The following is an 8,636-nucleotide window of genomic DNA, read 5'->3' on the forward strand; positions in this document are numbered from 1 at the left end:
CTTCGGTTGCTGGTGTTTCCAAATTGGAGTGAGCGCCCCTCTGCGGTGCCAGAGCAGCCGGTATGGTTTGATTCTGATTATTTGTTAGCGGCATTCCAAAGGTTAGCAGGTGCGCGGGTTGGAATGTTCGGGATTCATCCACCCTTTCTCTTGGTTGATTAAGTTGACTCATGGCGAAGGTATTGCTAGCCTCCGCAGCCTTCGGAACTACCGCAGCCTCCCCGTATTTTATCGTTGCTGCTCTGAGAGCCGCCGCTGCAACTGAATTAGCGCTCATGGGTGAAGTGATTTCTGCAGTATCTTGCCTTCGATTGGTCACTTTAGCTTTATCTCATTTCTGCTTGCTTCGGGTGATGATCGGGGTTGTCCTGGGCGTTTCTTTTGACAAAGCTTTGGATTTTCCTGCTTCCTGCGTCTTTTCCATCACGTGCCCTTTTATTGATACTGAAATCTCGCGTAAACTTGCCTTCTTTACTCACAACACGTTCTCTCTGCATAAGCTATTTCAAACAACAGAAACGGGAATATCCGCGTGAAGCGGGTTAGTTGGCGAAATACAATTTTTCAAGAGGGAATTAATACCCGCAGGCTATAAACTACGGGTTAGAGTTTTATTAAAAGCGATCCTTAGTATAAAAACTACGAAAATTGTAAATCCGATGGATTAGAACAATAACCCGCTTAGAACAATAACTCTTATCGAAGACCAAAGGTGGGTTTTTGAACATAATACAGTTGACGAATGATCTATACGGTCCGAGCTAATAAAATCAGAGCAATCATATGCCAAATTAAAATGAAATCACAGGACAAGATAAATCTTTTACCGGGACGAAGTCCCTGTTTCTAGCGCCAAATTGTGAGCACACGAACCACGTGCGTGTCCGAACGCTCACAATCAATCTTTAACATCTAAGGAGATTATGATGATGGTACCCTGGTGTTGATTCATTGGCTCAAAACCTTCGGGTTTATCATGGCCTCCTCCAACCACTCCAGGCGTGGCGTTTGTGCATGGGATATAAGTATTAAGGAAAACAAAACACATAAGCAAACACGTGTGGAGCTAAATGAATGTAAAGTGCTGAAATGTAAATAAAACCAAGGTTTACGTGGTTCAGCACTAAGGCCTACATCCACGGGATTTGTTGTTCTACTATGTTCTTCACGGTTACACGAACAGTTGAATGATTTTTGGGGTTTACATGTTTCTCTCCTCTCAGGGATTAACCTACCTTTGCTATTTCTCTCTCTCTCTTTCCTTCCCTTCCTGATGTTTCCCCCCCCTTCCTCTTGGTGGAGATTGGGTATTTATAAGGTTAGAACGTGGGTCCCATCTCTGAAGACCGTTGGAACCTTATCTTCTTGTGTCCTTGCGTCCATCGCGCGGAGGTCTGCGTTTCCCCCTTGATCCCGCAGGGGCATCCTCGCTCGTTCCACAGGTTGGTCGACACGTACACTGCTCGGAGTGTTTAATGTGGGTAGTTGAGGGGTCTGCTCGTGTCAGACAAGTGTCTTCTGCCCCTGTCAGTCCGTGTCAGCTAACTTTCTCTCCACCGTTGATCTTGGCTTCTCTTTTGGGGATGAGATAAAGTAACTCCTCGGGGTTTATTTGGTGTTTCGTGACCCATCATGTTTCGATGTTTTTGGCCTGCATGCTTTCCACGTGCCTCTTTATATATACGTGTCTGATAGTGAGATATATGTGTACACACTCGGATATAATGTCATTAAGTCAAGCTAACACGTCTCTTTCTTTATGCGAACCAAAACGAGTAAACACAAAAAGAGAGAAGAAAAATACAGTATAATTTCGTTTTCCTATTTAGTTATCGATTTTTTTCATTAGAAAACTAAGCCATTGAATACCATTTTAATATTAATATTTCCCTAATTCCTTACCCTTTGGCATATATCAAGAGGTTTTTGAGTAATATTTTACTAGATAAGTACATACCAATAATATGCATGAATGACGATTATAAGTACGGGTGTTGATATGTACGAGTTGGGAGTGGGTGTAAGAAATGTTATTAAAGTATTATAATCAATATTATTTGGCATAATTTGAAGGATGCTGGTGATATCTATCAAAATCAAGGAACAAGAATAGTATTCTGTAAAGACCTTTTTCATCCACCAATATTGTCCTCATTTAGCCACTGCGGTCGTCCAACAGTGTGAGATTTTTATTGGGGACTGCTGCGGCTATTCAACAGTAGCTTCCTGGGAGGTTACCCATCCCTGAATTACTTCCGTCCAAATACGCGTAATTGTCGAGTTTTCAGCCAAACTCTGGAGCTAATTCTGCTAAAAAGTCATTTATATTAGGAAATGACAAACCATCACTGATATTCCATTAGGCGAACCTTACCTGCCGAACTGGGGTATTCCAGTACCACCGAAATCATGGAATAAGAATAGTATTTGGAGGTATATCAATTGGCGTATTTTCCTATTCCAAAATGTCACTAAGACGTACCTGTGGGCTAATAACGTATTACCTGATTTTATCATATGCTCTTATAACAATCCGTAACATGATAAATTTAACAAGTTTACGTATAACAGGGATGTACCAAGTTATACGAGGATATATCAGTTCAGAAAATTATGTGGTTATGATAGTTTCATTTCATAATAATCTAGTATTCGTACATCTCGTATAGTTTGGTACACCTTGAAGCGATTTTACAAATTTAATGGATAATGTTTTCTGTACAACTGACAATGTCGTTGCTATATTGTGTTTAACAGAAGTACGATAATCCATTGAGACATGGAAATAAGAAACAACATATAATATTGTGTAATAACATAACCGAACCCAAAATCGTGGGTCGATATCCATCTTTATCCGTAACGCCGAAAAGCTTGGCTCACTTTTAAGTATATATAGCAATGCGACTTAGTATCTTTAAAAGATAAAATAGAATAGACTTCTGAGTGATAGATAAGTTTTGGTCTCCACATACCTTTTATTGATGAAGTTCTTCCAAGTTCTTCAGTAGATCTTCTTCTTAATTGGTGAACGCCGTAACGTCTAATGCTCAACTACACACTTTTATCCTAATCCGAGACATAGCTATAAGTCGACTGGAAATCAAGTATATAGTTTTGATCAACTAAACTTGACAAACAGGCTTGAGATAGAAACGCTTACGAGTTCAACCGAGCAATGCTCTAACAAGTTGGGAGCACTTTGACGTTCTTGCTTCATTATTCATGGTCGTTGCCATGTATCTCTGAATGAAGTGCCATGATGGTTGTGTTTCCGTTCTAGCCCATAGGCCAACTTTAATGTTGCGCCGTGATGGCGCTACATTGCCTCGGCCAGCCTGATCTGGCTTATTGCACCATAGTGGCGAGATAGTGGCACCATGCCAATACAACCTTCATAATGTGCCATAGTGGCGCGATACTGACACTGATCCAATATATCTTATGTGATGCGCCATGGTGGTACTACTATGCTCTTGGCCATCCATACAATTAGTGTGATGCACTACTGTGGTGTGATTTTGTCCCTTGATCAATATAGCTTACGAAATGCGCCATAATGACGCGATATTGGCTTTGGGACAATGTACCCCATAATGCACCATGGTGGTGCGTCATTGGCTTTAAGATAATGTTCCTCTTAATACGCAACGTAAGCTTTGTATGAAACTTCATCTCAATCCAATAACTCATCTTTGAGAATGCGTTATGCGAAAATTAAAGGTGTTAAAGTACCAAGTATAGCACAATCTTTTTGATATACACCTATTCAAAACACAACTTGTGTGTCTAATATAGACATGAATTGTCAAGAAGATGACAACCACCAGATTTACACTTGGTATATAGTCAAAGTCCGGAACCGAACCAAGTGTTTGATTAACGTACTAGTGCGTTTACTTTATTATAACTTTTGGAAATAACTCATGTGCCTGACTTACATCACAATTGCCAATGACGCATTCGGTGCTATATGAACCAACCAAATTCCCTCGAACAACTTCCACAAGTAGTTTTTCTTTTTCTTTATCTCTCAAAGCAATTTTTGGGAGGCGAATAGTGCCCCTTGGTGAATACTTCCGGTGTACTATGTTTAAGAAATGAAAATCAATCTACAGATAATGTCAAGCAAACTGTTAATGATAAGCAACGAGCAATGTTAGAGGTATAGCCATAAAATCTCGCCCTTACGATGTGAAGTGCCAGAATCCTCGACAGTATGCAAATGATGTACAATATGCTCATTAGAGGCGGCTAGAGACAAATACACAATAAGGTTCGTCTGTCCATTATTCTTTATCGGAGGAGGGGAATTTCGGGTATTGTTGGTAGGAGTGATCGTTGGAATATTAACTTTATGAGAATGACACCTTCGCTCAATATTACACTTTTCCTCTGCTAGTGCTGATGCTTCTGCTCGCCGAACAATTTCTGGTTGAAATACTGGCTGCGAATACTGAATTCCTTCACCATCATAGTTTACATGCGCATAAAACCTTCGACTGTTGAGGCTTAGATCCGGCTGTCCAACTGGCCTTGTAAATTTTTGGTACATAACTGTACTTTTTCGTTCAATGTTGCTGGACAACCTTTTGGAGTGAAAAGGAGTTGACTGTATTGTGTCGCCGGGAACATCAGAATTGTTCAGTTGTAATGCATACTTCCCTCATTGTGTACTTTTAAAGCGATGAGGAGTTGACATAACTATATCCACGGAAACATTTGAACTGTTCAATTGTGATGTATCTCCTGGCCCTTATGCTAATCAAAAACCAATATCTTATAGAGGATTATTTTATACTGAGTTTCATTAGTGGGTTGAAGGAGGAATTTCGTGGTTCGGTTTTGATGTTTCACCCACAATCTCTCATGGAGGCTTTTTCTTTAGCTCATATAGAGGAACATAAATACTCCCTGCTCAACAAAACCACTAAACCATTCTCAAAACCCCCCAACAATTCTTTTTCTACCAACAGAGTTTTCTCTCATTCTCAAGTTCCTCCTAAACCAATCATCACCAACCCCAATACACCTAAGTCTCCTCCATCCACCTTCAAACCATCTCTTACTACTCATACTTCCAATACTCCCACAAATTCTTCCACTCTACCACCCATTAAAAGATTAACTCAAGAACAAATGCAATCTAGGAGTGCTAAGGGGCTGTGTTACAACTGCGATGAACCTTATAAACAAGGTCATTGGTGTAAGAGACAACAACTATTTATGCTTAGTGCTGAAGCTCCTGAGGTGGACGATGCTACTGTAGAAGAAGAAGTTTTTGAGGAAGCAGTGGAGACTCCAGTGGACTCTGACATGGAAATCTCTCTACATGCTCTCACTGGTACTATCTCCTGTGACACAATTAGAATTCCAGGACTTATTAAGAAGCATAAAATTTCTATACTAATTGATTCTGGAAGTACACATAGCTTCATTGATTCTACTTTAGACACCAAGTTGCATTGTGAAATTCAGCCTACTGCACACTTATTGGTCATGGTTGCAAATGGAGAAAGTACTGTCAGCTCTGGATTGTGTCCTCAACTACAATGGTCAGTGCAGGATTACCAATTTAGTGGAGATTTGAGGCTACTTCCCTTGGGTGGCTGTGATATAGTTTTGGGGGCAGACTGGCTAAGAAGATTAGGTAATGTCATGTTCAACTTTTCTCAGTTCAGTATTTCCTTCAAACACCAAGGTGAGACAATCACTTTAAATGGTGTCAGAAATTCACCTTCTTTCATGATGATGAGCAGCCAAGCTGTTAAGGATTTCTTCAAGAAAAATACCCACGGCTTATTGGGTCACTTGTTTTCTATCACTCCTACCACTACCTCCCAAACCAGTTCCTCCTTCCATATCCCAATTATTACATTCTTATGAGGATGTCTTTCAAGAACCTACTGAGTTACCACCTACAAGGAACTTGGACCACACCATTCCTTTAAAGCCAAATTCAGTACCTCCAAATCAGAGAGCCTATAAATGTCCTTACATTAAAAAATTTGTAGTTGAAAAATTAGTACAAGATATGTTTGCTCATGGCATTATTCAACCCAATCATAGTCCATTTTCTTCTCCCATTCTCTTAGTAAAGAAGAAAGACAATTCCTGGAGGTTTTGTGTGGATTATAGGAAATTGAATGACATCATTATTAAAGATAAATTTCACATCCCAATTATTGATGAGTTGTTGGATGAATTATTTGGTTCTGCGGATTTCACCAAAATTGATCTAAGATCAGGGTATCACCAAATTCTAGTTCATCCTTCTGATATTTTTAAAACATCATTTAGAACACATCATGGGCACTATAAATTCAAAGTTATGCCCTTTGGGCTCACTAATGCTCCTGCCACTTTTCAGGCCTTGATGAATGAAATCTTTCAACCATATCTTAGGAAATTCATTTTGGTGTTTTTTGATGATATTTTGGTTTACCGCCCTGATTTATCTACTCATATTCAACATTTGGAGATAACCTTATAATTACTCAGAAAACATAAGTTATATCCTAGATTCTCTAAATGTTGTTTTGCTCAGAGTGAACTGGAATATCTAGACCATATTATATCTGCTCAAGGAGTAGCTGTTGATCCAGTTAAGGTGGCAAGCATGACTTCTTGGCCCCAACCAACCACATTGAAGGAATTGAGAGGGTTCTTGGGCCTCACAGGGTATTACAGGAAGTTTATAAAACGTTATGGGTTGATCAGCAAACCTCTCACATAATTGCTCAAGAAGAATTCTTTCTCATGGTCCTCATCAGCCACTCAAGCCTTCAATAATCTCAAAGTTGCAATGGTTAGTGCCCCTGTTTTAGCTTTACCAGATTTCTCCAAGCAATTTGTGCTAGAAACTGATGCTAGTGGAGTTGGTATTGGTACTGTGTTGATGCAAGAAGGCAGAGCCATCTGTTAATTCAGTAAACCACTTGGTCCTAAGGCATTATCCCTTTCTACTTATGAAAAAGAATTACTAGCTATTGTTCAAGCAGTGAAGAAATGAAGGTACTATTTACAGGGTAACAAATTCGTCATTCAAACAGATCGCCAGAACATTAAGTATTTCCTAGACCAGAAGATTACTACCACTCTTCAGCAAAAATGGTTGATGAAGCTATTAGGGTTTGACTATCAGATCCAATATAAAAGTGGAGTTGAGAATAAAGTAGCTGATGCTCTTTCTAGGAGATCCCATGACACTGCCACCTGCAACTGCAATTTGCTCTCTACAACTTCTCCAAAATGGGTTCAAGAATTGGTGCTTAGCTACACTGATGACCCTAAAGCACAACACTTAATTCCTCAATTACTGGTTGATTCCAATGCAGTCCAAATATTTTCTTCCTAAGATACAAGAATAGACTCTATGTGGGCACAACCAATGATATGAGACACACCATATTGTCTTCTATCCATTCTTCAGCTGTTGGAGGGCATTCTGGAGTTCAGGCAACTTACATTAGAGCTAAGACTTACTTCTATTGGCCTAGCATGAAGAAAGTTGTCCTTAGCTTTGTTAGCAGTTGTGATGTTTGTCAGAGAAACAAACACTCTCATTCCTTTCCTGCAGGATTGTTACAACCATTGCTCATACCTGAACAAGCCTGGAAACACATCTCAATGGATTTTATTGAAGGTTTTCCCTCAAGTGAGAGGAAGGATGTTATCTTGGTGGTGATGGATAGGCTGACCAAATACAGTCACTTCCTGGCTCTCTCTCACCCTTATACTGCTGCCTTTGTTGCTAAGGTATTTTTGAATAACATCTTCAAGCTCCATGGGTTGCCAGTTTCAATTGTTTCTGACAGGGATAAAGTATTCACCAGCAATTTTTGGCAAGAATTATTCACAACATTGGGTACCAGCATCAATCTGAGCACTGCTTATCACCCTCAGACTGATGCTCAAACAGAAAGAGTGAATTCTTGCTTAGAAACTTACCTTAGATGCATGACTAGCAAGCAACCAAAGAAGTGGCACTACTGGCTTCCCTTAGCTGAATGGTGGTATAATACAAGTTACCATACCAGCTTACAGACCTTATATGGGTATACTCCTCCTCATCTGGCTTTCCCATCCACCATCACTACATCAGTTGCTGCTGCGGAGACATACTTGAATCAGAGGAATGCGATTTCAGAGATACTTAAGGAGAATTTAGCAAAAGCTCATGAGAGGATGAAGCTCTATGCTGACAAAAAGAGAGTTGATAGACAGTTTAACATTGGGGATTTGGTGTATCTAAAACTTCAACCTTACAGACAAGTATCAGTTGCCTTGAGGAAAAATTTTAAAATGTTTGCAAAGTATTATGGTCCCTTCAAGGTTTTACAGAGGATTGGTCAAGTGGCTTACAAGATTGAACTTCCTCCTGCAGCTAGGATTCATCCTGTGTTCCATGTATCTCAGTTAAAGTTGAAAATTGGACAGTCTGTAATACCTTCCCCAACTCTTCCTGTGGTGGATCATGAAGGTCAGGTGGTAGTAGTTCCACACTCTCAACTGGATTCCAGGGTCATCTCCAGAAATGTTTCTGAAGTTCAACAACTACTCATACATTGGACCAATTTCTCTCCAGAAAATGCTACTTGGGAGGATGTTTCTGTGATCAGAGCTCATTTTCCAGA

The sequence above is a fragment of the Papaver somniferum genome, chromosome 9 (genome assembly GCF_003573695.1).
Source record: "Papaver somniferum cultivar HN1 chromosome 9, ASM357369v1, whole genome shotgun sequence".
NCBI classification, from domain to species: domain Eukaryota; kingdom Viridiplantae; phylum Streptophyta; class Magnoliopsida; order Ranunculales; family Papaveraceae; genus Papaver; species Papaver somniferum.